The 15,579-nt window shown below is 41.6% G+C and overlaps 1 protein-coding gene across 2 annotated transcripts in view; it reads right to left on the minus strand.

Annotated features, from left to right (window-relative positions):
* Nucleotides 1-1,041: 1,041 nt before the first annotated feature.
* Nucleotides 1,042-15,579, minus strand: part of LOC116428655 (unconventional myosin-IXa) — a 45,755-nt gene continuing 31,217 nt past the window's right edge. For both annotated transcript variants that reach the window (XR_004235302.1, XR_004235301.1), the window contains one exon: nt 1,042-1,503. The gene's annotated coding sequence lies outside the window, so the exon portion shown is untranslated. The remainder of the gene's footprint in view (nt 1,504-15,579) is intronic.

Consider the following 15,579-nt stretch of genomic DNA (forward strand, 5'->3'; position numbering starts at 1 on the left):
TAATTCGGCAGACGATGGGGGGGGGGGGGGCTGCTGCCATTAAGCCTAAGGATCGTCGGTAATTAATTCGCCGGCGTAACGTAACTGCTAACGTCGAATGGGAGAAGCCCGATGGATCTAGCTACTCGGCGGGCTCTCGCGTCCCCGTCGCCGGCGACGACGGGCGCGTGCCTCTCGCCCCCGTGACGCTCCGGATCCTCTTACCCACGGCCCGGCCTGTGCGCCCCAGACCCGGCAATACGGGCCTTTTCCTCACGGACCATCGGTGGAGGTTCGTTCGCAGAGTTTAACCAGGGCTCGCTATCGACCTAGCCGAGCAACCTCGGCGTCTGCGTCGATGTCTGCGTCGCGCAGACGCCCCGACACGGGCCGGGTGGTTCTCTCCAATCGATTTCAGATTTTCCAGCATAACGAGGCCGACTGCTGCCCAAAAATTCCTGTACGCGCACCTACTCTCTCCCTCTCTCTCCCCTCTCTGTCTCACTCTTTCTACCTTTCTCTCTCTCTCACACGCACTCCCCCCCCCCCCCCTCTTACTCACTCTCTTCCTCTTTATCCATCGCTCATCCCCTCCCACGAGCACATTCCCTCTCCATCTTTCGCTTGCTCGCATAGTTTCTCTCTTCTACCCTGTCCCAGTCGGCTGTCAACCCTTTTTCACCCTGCTACGTTCCAGCTTCGAGCGTTTCTTGCCCTTTTCGTTTCCCTTCTGGGTTTTCTGGTGGACCAAAGTGGCCCGCAATCGATTGTCGATATAGATAATTGGGGTATCTACTTCGCGTTCTACCATTGAAAATTTCGTTCTCTCGCCATTCTCCGTTCCACCGGCGACCTCACCGCACCCCCGCTCCGCGGCCCTCTGCTCACCGTCGTCCCGGTTTTCCTCTACAACCCGGAATCCCCGCACCGTTGCCACCGCCCGCGCTATTCCCAGCTTCACGGGCCGCCGTACGTTTTTGTTTCCGCGCGTTCGGATCGTTTGCGCCCCTTCGTCTGCCTCCGCCTTCTCCCACCCCACCCCTCGCACCCGTAATCCGGTAGATCCTTTATCGAGCACGTAAAAGAAATTTCGCCGGCGGAGTAATGCGATTCATGAAACCGACTGCACTTGTTTCCCGCGCGGCCCGCCCGTTCGCACAGTAACAGATCTAATTTGGACCGTGATAAGCGGCGCCTTCGGGAATATCTTTTGTCTGATTTAGCCGGGCCGGCGTGTCGCTTCTTTTCTTCTGGGCCGTGATCCGATCTTCGGGAGCCGGGATTCCGCTCCGCGCTCAACCGGATCCCCCTTTTTCGGCCACGTTTCTTTATGGTGTAAATTCGCGTCGGCTGATTCCCCGATAAATTGAAATCGAATCATCCTTTCCCCCTTTGCCGCGGAAGTCTTCCTTTGCTGGAATACCGAGTTTTCGTTTCCGGAACGTTATGTTGTATTATGATATTGCGATAGGTGGTTCTACTGACGTGAACGTAGAAGCTTCGTTGAAATGTAGTCCCGATTACCTGAAATTAGTTTCAATTTTATTTTACATTTTTTTGGTGATTTGTGTTGGTTAATGATAGTAGAATAATTATAAATAGTTTATGGAAAATAAATTATTCTAGAATTATTATTATAGAATTTAGATATTTGTGGATTGATTTTGATGGAATGCAAGAATCTATTAAGGAAACAATTATTTATTATTTTGTATAATGTAGAATTATCCAGTATTCTAGGAATAAATCACTCGTTAGAATCGGCTTACTTTCCAAAATCAAATTTTGAAGCTTGTCATACGCGATTATTTATCTTCTTTTTGTTGCCCCCGCGTCAAATAAAACCTGGCAAGCTGATATGCGCGTCAAATAAATTTCCAATGTCGATTTTTTCGAGGAAAGAGCAGCGCATGTTAAAAAAATCGCGCCGCTCAATATTTTCATTTTATTTTCGGCGCGATGGATTAATTCCTACGAGTTCCGCTGCCGTCATATCTGACCCCGTGTATCGTTAAAGTATTGGCTTTCGGCGGCCGCGTTCATAAAGTGTTTACTAAACTTTTACCAAATGAAACGAAAGTTTTTAGCAAACGTATTCTGCCGATCGCATTCGCGGAATGCTCAACGAGGTAAAGGCATTGGGAGTTGTACTGCGACGATTCTTATCAGCCGGATCATAGGCGGGCCGGATAAAAGCGAACTCCTGCAAGAACGGCAAGAATTATTGGAGATCCGTATAGATTAGGGAAAAGGAATTTAATTTGAATAAATTGGAAATATTGAATAGGTCTGGGGTCCTGAGCTTTCCGCTCGAAAAGCTGAACTACACTTCACCGCGAGCGCTGCTTTCGGATTTTATACGTCGCTAATGTAAACGGAGAAAGACGGTCCGCGTAGTGTAACTACGCGATCTGGGTCGACGCGCATAATGCCATCTTCCTTTCTTTTTTTTTCGAAAAGGCATAATTTCTCAATGCGTCGGGGAAAAAAGTGTCCGCGGAAATATATTACGTTCGTAATTAGATCCCGGACAATCTCCAGCGGGATTCGAGATTTCCAATTCCGGTCGAGTGCATTTGAACACAATTAAATTTTTCGGGCCAGTATTCCTGGTCGATGGAAAAAAAATAAAGTGTTCATTCTGCCGTTCAAAATTGTAACGTGGAAACGTATGAATCATTGATAACATCGAAAATATCGTAGACCGATTTGTATGAATCAATATGTAACCGTGAAAAATTAATGAATGCACGCAATGAGTACGCAAACATTTTCCACCTTTTCGAGATGAATTACAGATATGTAACAGCCAAAATAACCAATCACCATGTGTGTAATGATTACGAATTTCCATTATCAGTTACTAGCGAAAAACCAGCTTACTTTGTTGACACACTGTTGACCGGAAATTTTACGTACAAGCTATCGCCCCGCATTTCAAAAATTGAAATGGCTAATGCAAGTGCAAACATGAGTTAACTCGTAACCGGTCAACAATGTGTTAATAGTAGATATTAAAGCCGTGCAAAAATTAAAACTTGTATCCGTTTCCAACTAACAGCCCAAAAAGAGTAACTCACAATCAAGATTGTGAAGATTACAAAAGATGAACAATAATGGTGAAAGCGACAATTCGAAGTCTTAATTCCTAAAGTCAGATTCTCAAACTTAAATAAGTATGTAACACACATTCGAATCGAAAATGAAGAAACCAAGTATTACAACCCACGGAAAGAGCAAAATTCATTTTCCAAGATGAAACCGATCGAGTTCGAACAAACAAACATTCCCATTGTCAATCGGTAACGTATCCAAGAACCCAAATCCGTCGAATATTTTCCGTGTTCCGTGTCAGCGGATTGAAAAAAAGACCGCGATGCAACGGGCTTTCATTAAAATAGCGGCGAAACTCTCGACCAATCAGCGGGATCACACCGATATCCGATGCGAGTCGAAGCCGGAATCAGTACAGAAAGCAAACAGGATCGGTAAATCCTGGGGCACCAAGAAAATCGATCCTTTTTCTCTTTCCGTCCCTGTTCGTCCATATGTCGTGTCCCTTTGCGGCACTTCGTCGTGTCCGCTGTATCATGTTTCGAGAAGATAGTAGAAACGTCCCGATTATGGTCAGACGTGTCCCGCATATAATTCCCGTGCCTTTCACTGGGAGGGTTAAAGTGATCGCTATCGTTTCTCTTTTACCTTTATCATGATCCTGACACGTTTGACCCTGCCGGTATCGGTACATGAAAGCTGTGTGTGTGTATGTGTGTATATACATAGATACATATATATCGATATACATATATATCTGAAAAGTGCCACGGGATTTTCCCGGAAGCTACGGGACTCGGCTGAATTTGTAATACAAGGCAATCGATAGCCGAGTGGGGTCTCTTGACGAGTCAACCGGAGATCGCGTATCGAGTGACACTACCGTTTCTACCTGATTTTCAAACGAACGCGACTCTCACTTAAGAGAACGGGGAGCATATGCTTCCCCCAGCGTACACGCAGGCATGGCTGAACGGTGTACACGTGTTTTCCCAATTTTTTCCCTGTCGTTCGCCCGGCAAAATACGTTCCATAAATCACGGCACATTTATAAAAGGGGCTCGCGATCGAGACTAACGCTCCTTGCGAGCCATCTAACGCGCTGTATGAAGAATAATCGGAGTAATATCGGCTTCCATTACATGTCCGGTGAGCTAACTGTCGCATCATTTAATGGCAACGGTGGAATTTGAAAGTTGAGCTGGATTACGTTAATCTTATTAGTTGCTTTGATCCGAGTCTTCTTTTACCCTATTGTGTTTTCATTTTTTGAAGGATGTTTCAATTGAACGTTTTAAGCATGATGTTTAAATAACAGATCGAATATGTAGATGAATTGAAGATTGCATTTCTTTTGGAATATTGGGTTATTAATTACTATTTTTTTTTATTGTAAGTATATACTGATTGAAAGCAGCTTACACTATTCATTACTCAATTGCAAACTTTTAATTCCTTATCTTACAATATTTTGAAATCAAAAATTAATTTCGGCATGTAGAAGATATTTAACAGTAAAATAAAATTAGTAACACCATTATAATCACTGTCAATCCACACATTTCTCGAATTTTGTAACTTCATATGCGTCAGGACAGTATAAAAATCTTAACACTAAAACTACTGAGCAGTTCAGTTGACATTCTGAAACTCCTCTATAGAAACTCCAAGAGCCTTTACTGGATTTTCAATTCAATTTGCACATTGCTACATCAATTTCTTTAATAATTTCTAAGAGAAACATCTGTTATCTTTTTAATAATTGCAAACAGAGGAATCAGAAATCGGTCATTTTCAACGGTCTGGTAGGTTTAGTGTTAAAGAAGTTACGTTATTAATTGACAAAATTGTTAGTGTAGGAAAGTTACCATGTCCTTCGAAATGTCAAGTGATATAAAAACTTTCCCACTAACCTAATGTATCCGTTATCGATCGAACCTCTCCGGTACGTGCCAAATAATCTTTATCAAAGCCTACAGCTTCCGGAATCTCCCTTCTCCACTTTGCTGGCCGCGTGGTCTTCGTCAAAATCACGAGCCTTTCATATCTATGACGGGGAAGACGAGGGCCTTTATCCCCGTTCAAATGACCGACATCAAATGACTATCAAAATCTGGGGTCGTGATCATCGAGGAGACCGGGTCACTCGAGGATTCGTGGCACGGCCACAATCGTTCCCCTTGGTTTCGCTAATCGAATCAAATTGAATTACCATCCTCCCTTTGTTCGCGGGAACCCCCGGCGGTTCTCGATTGGATCCGTCTCTCCGGGGAGTCAATAAAAATTAACAATTGATTCCGACAAATAGAATTGGTGGATCGAGCATACGTAATGAATAAACTTGCCCGATACAAATTAATACACAATGGACACTCGCGAGACGATGAATATTGTTCCACAACGTGTTTCTATAACTTTTAACGGATTCCTGGTGAAATACGCACTAGGTAATTCATTAAAAATTGATGAAACGAACAAGCTGCAGTGAAAGATGTCTTCCTCTTAGATTCTGTCGAAACGTGATTTATCTTAGAATAAACTTGAAACAATAGTTTAATCAAAAATCGAGCTAGGAATGTTATTTTTCAAAATTTATTGCGTGTATTCACTTCTTAAACGTTCGTGTATTACTCCTTCACCTTCTGTCGCCTTGCTATTAACTATATTTACTCTTTTCTAGTTTCAATCACACGACTCGTCTTACTGCTTATGTAACTATGTTTGTATTAAAGATACCCATAAGTTAATCTTGTTTAGGTAGCTGAGTTAATTTAAGCTGACTTAAATATATTCATTAGCGAGGATAGGTTTTTTGTGTTATTTTGCAAAGTTTGAATGTGAATTTATATCTTTTAGCTAAGTAATAAAAAAGATTATCCTGAAACAAAATGGCGGATTATCAACCTATTGAAGAACATATACAGCATTGCGTGTTTCACTTTTGTTCAGAATTCAATGCAACCACCACAACAACAAAAATTTGTGATATATATGGGGACGTTTTGAAGATCAATAAGTGTCAACGTTGGTTGAAAATGTTCGTTGAAAATTTACCAAAGATGATTTTTACTTGAATGACGATGCTAGAAGTGGAAGACCTAATGAATTCGATAATGATGCTATAAAAGCTCTGGTAGCATCAGATTCCACATTATACATGCAGAAAATGGCTGATAAATTTGGTAATACTTGATCAGCAGTATTAAAGATATCTTCATGAAATTGAGAAGGTTTTTTCTGAGTGAAAATGAAATAACATGAAATACCATATATGGCGGTTAATAAATTGGCAGCTCGCCATTTTCTTTCAGGATAATGTTTTTCTTATTATTCAGCTAAAAAATATAAATTCACATTCAAGCTTTGTAAAATATCATAAAAAATCTAACCTAGCTAATAAATATATAGTCAACTCAAATTAACTCAGCTATCTAAAAGCTATTGCCTACTTATGGCTACGCCAAATATTTCCATTAGAGAAATTCACGATTCGATAACACATCGGAGTAACGCCATCCTAAGGATCCGAAATCGTCCGAAAATACGCGAAGAAGATTCGGTCCTTTTCGACGGACGCGGACAGGAGGACTTAAACTGTTTACGCGGAAAAGATCAATGCGCGAAGAGCGCACACGCGAGCGGACAAACTGTTCCATAATCATAAAGGAGCACAAGATTTCGGCTAACGACCGACGTTACCGCGCGTGTACGTTCGATCCAGCGAAACACACGGTGAAACAGACGAGTGCTCCCCACCGGTAAACAATGATGAAACTACAAAGGAGGTCAGAGACGCATTTGTCGAACCTCAGCTTTATTGTTCCTCCGCGGCGAAGATCTGAAGCAGCGAAAGCTGATTGATCGCAATCAGAATTTCCGTGTTCGGCATTGGTTAGTAATCGTATACGATGGCCGGAGGGCGGAGAACAGGGAGAAAATGGTGGAGGGAGGGATGAAGGGATGGAAAACCAGGAAATTGTAAGGTTGAATCGCGGTCTCGGATGCAAATAAAAAATGCATAAACATGCAGCTGGGATATGATATCGGGATGGGGCGAGAATCTCGGCGTGGCGGATTGGGAACGAAAAGAGGGAGGGGAAAGCTCGGGCGGAGTGTTGGTCGCAAACGCATTTGAAATTCCGTAGCAATATTGAAAATTAAAATTCTAGCGTGATATTTGTTACGCTCGACTTGATACGCTTTAATATTTACACACCGTTTACAAGCTTTCGAGGACCCGTGTACGAGTCTTACCCAAGCCTGCGCGCGCGCAACTGAGCGAGCGAACGGTACCCGTAAGTCAACGTGCACTTACTGCTCGCTTGTTTGGCTGGGTGTGCACCGCGCTTGCAAATATTAGATTGCCACGCGAGCGTTGTCCGCGGATTACTCACTGCATGCGAAGTAAGCGCCCCGCTGTCTTAAAGAAATTACATTGCAAATGCTCATAGGGCACTTGAACCGGCTCGCGCGTGCGCACTCGGAACAAACAGGACTGGGAATTAACCGGGAGACGAAGAGATCGCCGTTTTCCCGGGGATCTCGTCGCCCTTGTAAATATCCGCTTCTAAACGGATCTTGTGAAACAGTTTTGAAGAAATATCGATTGTGGAATTGATGCTCCGGATATTGATAGGTAAACTGCTCTGGGCAGCTACTTGACTCGATTGCTTCGTCTAAGTGGAAATTACATGAACGTTTGTGTGAAAGATTTTTAATACGTGGATTAACGTTGATTAGGATGTAAGGTGTTTTTCGACTCAAATATGGATTAATTTTTGCTGTGATTTTGTTTAAGAGGTGGATGAAGGTTAAGAAATTGAAATAGATTTTTTTTCACTATCTCGGATATTATATTAAACTATTATGAATGTAGTAGTAGTATTTTAGGAATTGAATTATATTTGACGGTAATTTCGAGAGTGAACATTTCTGATAAAATGTATAATTGCCGTGTTAAATTCCAATATGTACCTTATCGTATATTGAACGCGTAAACTCGAGAATATTACCTATAGCAATGATTGAATGAAACAGCAGTCAACGCGAGAAGAACCCGAATATCAATTTTCAGATCGAAACGTTCCTTAAAATTCGCGTTTAGTAAAAGAATCACTTATTAAATAGGTAACAATCGCATCTGTAAAGGATCAGATGCAAATCCAAATGTTCCTAGAGACAATCGCTTTAGTAATACCTACGTAACGAGCACACTCGAGGCTAATTATGGAGATACGCGAAATCGTTGATGCAGCTTGATCGATGAAATCGGATTAAAATCAAGTACGGCTAGGCTGGAAACAAAAACCCTCTGACACCGCGCAGAACGAGTTACCTTGCACGGGATATTAATTTTAATTCTTCGGCCGGCTATTGACTAAAAGATGAAGCGGCGTGATACAGGACAGCCGCGACACAAGGCCAATTAAAATCGCCACCATCCCCCGTCCGACTCCGCCAGCAAAGAACGTTTGACACGACCGTCCCCTCGTTTAAAGTTTCCGCGCGTTGCCCTTCAACGGCGTTCAATTTGATCAAATTAGTGCTTACTTTGAGCGTAAAGACGTGTGGCATCCGGCCGGTTTCTATTTAACTTTCTATTTAAACCTGGCCAGCCGAATTCGTCCACCCACAACATCATCGGGGTGCATCCTTTTAATAATCCAGCACGCGCGTAGTCCGGCCGGCGCTCGCGTAGTAAAGGTAAATATCAGATTGGCACCGGAATACGGCCGCTAACTATTTCGCGGACGCTTATTTGCCGGGAACAAATGGTTTCCAGCTGAATAATTGGCGTGACCCACTTCAAAGGGCTTACTAATTATGGCGAAGATGTTATCTCATTTGCATAGGACACGCGGCAGAGTATGTAACTGACCTGGTCGACTTCGGTTGTAACTAGAGGCTTATCTTCGGACAGACGAAATTTTCACGAGCGTGGCTCCACGCTTGCGTTCACACGCATACGCGGCGTATTTTGTTTAATAACGCTTTCATAAGGTTTCCGAGGGTGAGACGCGCGGCGCTGACAGTATCCGTCCTAATTTCCTCGCCCCGTTGCATCCGTATAAATAGATCACGGTTTAACCTGAGCATGTGGGACGGGGCAAGATCACTTTCCTTTAATTACTTATTCAATTATTTCGAATTGGGTATCGCTGTATCGTCGATCCTTGACGCGTTTCTCTGGCCGAACCGAAAAAATAAATCTGACTGTTGCCGCGTTATCGATCAGTTAGAAAAAGGGTTTTGTTTGCGAACTTTAAAACTGCCCGCCCGTCATGGAGCTGTATTTGTCGTTCTAAATTTAGGAATCTTGGCTGGGTGGAATGTAATGTCGGTTTCTAATTGAATTAAGATCTTACGAATAATTCAAATTAGTTCTGAAATTGATTAGGTTAGTCACGTCGTGCAAAATTCACTTACGCATTCGTGTAACCAATGTTATTTTTACATACGCCGCTCTCACAAAATTTCGGGGACTGCAAATTGTATTAATTATAAGTTGTTAATGTTATCGATGTAAAAAATATTTTGTACAACAATACGCCATTTATAAAGAAACTTCGCGGACATGTGAAGTTTTATAACAACCCATATTCACGTTTAGCGAATAATATAGTTCCCTGGCTGGGTACGAAATTTTATGAAATTTACTGAATCTTTTATCAAATCTACAAAAAGTATTCCCATTTTATTAAAGATGAAAGAAAATAAACAAAATTTATAACGATTTATATCGACTGCTGAAGCAGTAAATATACCTCACATAATTCAGTTACACCTGACCCTCCTTTTATGCGAATGAAAATCGCGTGAATCGATTCCGTCGGTATAAGAGAAAATGAAATACTGGGAAGAAAATCTAGTGTAAGTTCTAGAAATAAATATTCCTACCGCAGAGCCTAACAAAATAATAATAATGACATTTCCAAAACCGAAAGTGAATTTTACTCGAAGTCACTAATTACGGATCGCGTAAATTGATACCGCGCGTAAACAGTACCGCGTGTAAGGAATACCGCGCAAATGGAAAGTCAGGTGTACTTCATCCCCCACAAAAGTCCATAGTTATATTTAAAAGTATCGTTTACCACCCTCGCTTTCCAAAACATTCCATGAAACAGGTCACGCTGCAAATACGAGCGGAACCAATTAAAAAACATGCACGAAAAACCACTCTCGAATTACATGCTCCTTACAAAACCCAAGCCATAAACCATTAATTCGCACGACGAAAACAACGCGCCTCCCGTCTCCGTTGTTCGCTCGGGAGATCGCATATTTAATCGTCGATTCTTTTCGGAACGCAGCTCGATCAGTTTCCATCAATCGAGGCCGGGATTAAATGAAACGTCGATCGCAAATCACATCCAGAACATGGGGGGGGGGGGGGGAGAGAGAGAGAGAGAGAGAGAGAGAGAGAGAGAGAGAGAGAGAGAGAGAGAGAGAGAGGCTGTGCGGAGGGCGCATATTACGTTCCACGTTTGACGAAGCCGGGATAGGCAGATCTCGGCCCGGTGATCACCGATCACTGCCGTCGGTATTAAATCTCCATTGTCCGGGCCACACTGTCGATACTTCTGCATTACTGCTCGACGGTGTGTATTCGCGCCTCAGCCCCACTAGAATTTGTAAAGCATAAATTTACTTTGATCCGCGGCCGATTCCCGGCGTTCGGGCTTGTCTGCCACCGACTCGCCACCCCCTCTAACCACCGCTCATCCCGCAACTTCGCCTCCTGAACCAACAGCTCGTCGCAGCCCCGTTCCTACGGCCAATACCCGGTTATACGACCAATCACGAGGGACAGAGCAATTCGTTCGGCAAATTAGGTTAAATCTGAATCTTGGTGGTCTCGTTTCCCTGCGGGCGCTTCCACCATCGATTATCCCGCGGCGCGCGCTCGAGCCTCTTCGGACCCGACTGCTCCGAAAGAAAGGGACACAAAAGGGCCCGGGGATAGCGGGATGAATAGGGCAGCGGCGCGTGTCCGGCCGAAACGGAAGAGGAAAGACGGAAGAACGGGCGGAGTATGAAAAATTATTTGAAATCCATGAGCGACGCCCGGCTAGTTTTCTTATTGGCGTGAAGAGTTATTAGACGGGCCGGAACTTTTGTTACTCAGCACTACCGGTGCGCCCGATTTCGCGACCGGTGAATGGGCGTGCGTTTAATGGCCGCGGTGTCCCATCCGCTCGCCGCTATTTCCACTCAAGAATAGGATGATTTGTCAACATGCACGCAAGTGTTTATTCCCCCCGTTTGCTCGTAACCCGGCGACGTTCGCGATTATTTCCGTGTTTCTTTGGGTTTCTTTCGAATTTGTTGAGTGCTTCGGGGGATTTTAGTTTTCTTATGGGGAGGAGTGAGGGTACAGTTTTTCGTTAAGGAATTTTGAAATGAAATTTAATGATAATAAATATTGAAAATCGAAGATGTTTTTTTGTTATGGACAGAAGAGTTGCTTTGTATTTGTATTAAATTTGTATTAACTGTAGTTCTTAGTATTGAATAATTTTCTGTATTAATGATTTGATCTGTTAACTGTGTAATTTGGTTCCAAAAAAATTCTCGTTTTGCGCACAATAAAATAAAAAAATTAAGTGTTTACTTGTCAAACGCAGGATAAATGCACCTAGGATAGATCTTAATGAAAAACCAAAGCAAAACAAAAAATTATATGCTTATCTGAACAAATAAATAATTCATCGTTGAAAGAATTAGTATCTTTTCAAGTTTTAAGATGACGCGCATACATGTCAAGCGCAGTTAATTGGCCAAAAGAGTAATAAGTTTTTGTGTTAATAATTTAGTTATTATACGAAGAGTAAGGAAACGCGATAATCATTGTAGTTGAAGAATATAGTCTAAATGTTACTTTCGAGTATTAAGATGTTACAATTATATTTCGTAGTTCAGTCTATCAATTGAAAGAGGAGGTCTAAACTTTCTATGAATGTTAAGTGGAACTAAAACGGAAACTCCATCTTGTCAAATATTAATAGAGCGGAGATGTCCACTAACAGAGTATACTTACAGCCCCGTAGTATACTTTACGACTATCAAAGGGGTAATACGACGTCAATAGTTACCGAAAACTTGAGTGCAGCTTCAGAGAGACCAATACCGACACTAACCGCGTAGAGAGTTTCCAGATAGATACCAATCTCTCTATAGCTAGCACTAGGGCTAGGCGGTTTTCAATAATTATTCGAGCTGGACGGCTAACTTATCACACTTATGAAACAAATATCTTTTACAAATACTTCGTTCCTCAAATCGAATTATCTCAAGTGTGCTCAACAAATTTTTAAAATAAATTTTCTTGAAAGCGAAACCTGAAATAAAAAAACGTTTTATTCCATATGTTCAACGTCAAAGAAACTGGTATACATGCCATATGTATCAAACATTTATTCAAAAGTTCACATTTAACAAGTAACAAAATTTTCTTTCGATTCCCAAATTATATTCAAATATACTCTCAAAAATATTCTCAAAATAAATGTACTAATATCCACCATGAAAAATGAATTTCTCACTAACGGCACTTTTAGCTTCCAGCAAACGATTCAAAGAAACGAAAGTACTGAACAAGTGTTTGTCTAAACACCCTACTATTTCTATACACGTCACCCCAATCTTCTCTAAAAATCTATTTAGCAACGACACATCCAACAACTTCGCATTCTATCTTGCAGTATCTGAACGTCATCCACCAAGCAATCGTCTCCGAAGACACACAACTCCGTTTCTTAGCACGGACTAAATACACATCTGTATTATTGTCGCTAATCAATCTTTTTACCCGTTCCCCCAGCGTTCACCGCCACGCAGCTCTAGTAAAACCCGAATGGTACCGTGTGGGAACTGAAAACGCTGTCAACGTTGTCGGGCAAAAAGGATCATCGTCTTGGTACGTGGTTCGGTGAGGATCAGACGCGGCCGGCTGACTCCGGCGGAACCAAAAGAAAAGAAACGGCGCACGTACGCGGGAGAAGAAGTGGCGTCGCCCATTTATCGGGACGATTTACCGTCCTCCCGTCGTCCCGCCGGCGTTCAACCCCTCCTCAATCCCACCCCCGGCACTGTCCGTGAATTCGAACGGTTATATCACCGGAATTTCATTTCTGTCCGACCGCGGAACATTACCGTCCGTTCGTTCTGTCGCACGAGTTGTGAGAGATTTTCCTGCCCTCATAATTCCCTCTACAACCGGCTCCGCCGACCACTCCCCTCACTGTCCTTCCTTCATGGACCACCGCGGATTCCACTGGAACGACGTACTCAATAGCCGCCAAAAGACCACCTGTATATTTGTCGAAAATAGGAAGCCTGCGGTAATCTTGCATCGTTTCCTTGTACACTCGATTTGGCTAGTATCTAAAGCGTTCTATCGCAGAAACAATGCTACGTCGAATTGCTAGGCTTTCTGTGTAAGTCGCAACGATTAACACTAACCGTATCAGCAGTTTGTATATAAAGGAGAGTAGGGTAAAACGAGTCTTTAATGTTGCCGAACGGTTCGACTCTCGGTCTTTCTTTCTCCTTCACTCCCGTTGCCTTCTTCTATGTTCGCCATGCTAAAATCTTCGTTTTTTAGGGTGGATTCGATTCTACCATGATTACAACCCTCCGGTCCCGTTAAATGTCGCAATTATCTAATGTTCACTATATGTACATATGTAGGGAAGAGTAGGAACACTAACGGAACACTAACGTTTTTCTGTGATAGGGAGCTCGTATCGAGCTGGTGTCGCATAACATAGATCGAATAAGTTCTCGATATAATTTGTGATTGAAAAATGTTGGTATTTCGTTTTACCCTACTCTCCCTACCTCTTCCTGTCAAAGTCAAGTTTTTCCTAGTGAAAATGAAAACGGACGAAAAGGCAACATTTGAAAAACTGATTAATCAAGCAATATAGAAACTAATGTAAAATTAAATAAGTGTAATAAGACGTAGAATTTTAAATTAGATTTTAAAACCTGTCATTTGACCGGTTCGTGGTACGGTTAATATTAATATGTTGATCATACAATAGGCACTCATCGAATTAGTCAGAGAATCCGAATAGTTTTCCTGGGGAAATAGAAATTGCAAAGATAAGACTATTCACAACCATTTCTCTCTTGATCTTCTTGTGTCTTATAGATCCTAGAAAATTCGATTTGTTTCATTTTAAAACTGCGCAAAAACGTTGTATTACTCTTATCTGCTGTTATTATATGTAGAAGAGTAAGTTTTATATTTTATCAAAGTATATAGTGAATTTTTTAATTGAACTTTCTCGAAAATTGAACATGGGATAAAATAAATTGTATTTTTCTTTTATTTTCTCATGAGAAATCACCTTCCTTCCGCTTGCCGTGTTCTTTGGACGGGTTAAATCCTACCTGTTCTAACTATTAACAAAAAAATTACTTTAAAATTGAATAAAATTGATCCGGCACGATTTAACTGCTTAAAAATGAACATACATACGATGTGTGGCGGTAGAGAAATCAATAAGTCTATCTAGCAGATTCTGCTTTCGATGCGAGGAGATCCGATGATTGGTCAAAGAAAGTATAAGTAGGAATCAGAAACGGATCGAGTAGCAGGGGAAAAGGTATCGGCTCAAGATTCGATAAAGATAAAAATAAGTATAAAAAATGTATCAAAAGATATCGCCAAATGCAAATAATAAGTCAAATAATAAGTCAATTTTATTTTCCAGTCAAGTTTATTTTCCAGTGTTGTTGAGCTAAAATCAAAAGTTCTTATGTGTCAGTAATCTTGAGTTTTCCTAAAATTTTTAATAATAGTACGTTAATTTTTGCAATCTATACATATATAAACTGTCATCATAAAATATATCTTATAATATTCGTATGAATAGTATGATTATATTACACTTGGCGATAATAATATCTAGCAATCTCAATCTCAACTGAATAGGTAAGAGAATTCATTCGAATATCAATTTAGAACCAACAGTAGTGCAGAGATATTGTAACCGCAGCTCGAACCGCTAGCTGGTGGCCAGAACCATCTCCGTCCATAACGAAAGCTTCATAATAATAATAGTCATAAATAGTAACTTTTGGAAACGATTCGACCTTTCATTAAGAATTGTATTACGTTAGCAACATATTTGTTAAATGCACTGTTCATACAAATCTACGCAGTTATCAATATATTTCTTAATTATCTAATCAATAGCACAGTCATCATTTCGCCAAAAAGAAATGACAAGCACAAAAACTGTTTTTTGGCCAGATGGCTATTATTTGTAACGTCGTGCTACCGAAATGACACTTCACGTTGCTTACTAATTGCATTCACTTGGAACTTCGAATGATCGAAGAACGTATTTCAACGGCCACCGGTGCTCGGCCATTTTCGCGAAAAACTAACCCCGCTCCCTGTAGATTCATCCCATGTGGTCACATTGCTAACGGGTTTACAAACCTATATACGGCTCGTCATGACTCTGAATTAAAGTTTATAAGTCACATGTGGCCGAGGATAACAAGCAATACAAATACAATTAACCTGGA

The sequence above is a fragment of the Nomia melanderi genome, chromosome 10 (assembly GCF_051020985.1).
Source record: "Nomia melanderi isolate GNS246 chromosome 10, iyNomMela1, whole genome shotgun sequence".
Lineage (NCBI taxonomy): Eukaryota > Metazoa > Arthropoda > Insecta > Hymenoptera > Halictidae > Nomia > Nomia melanderi.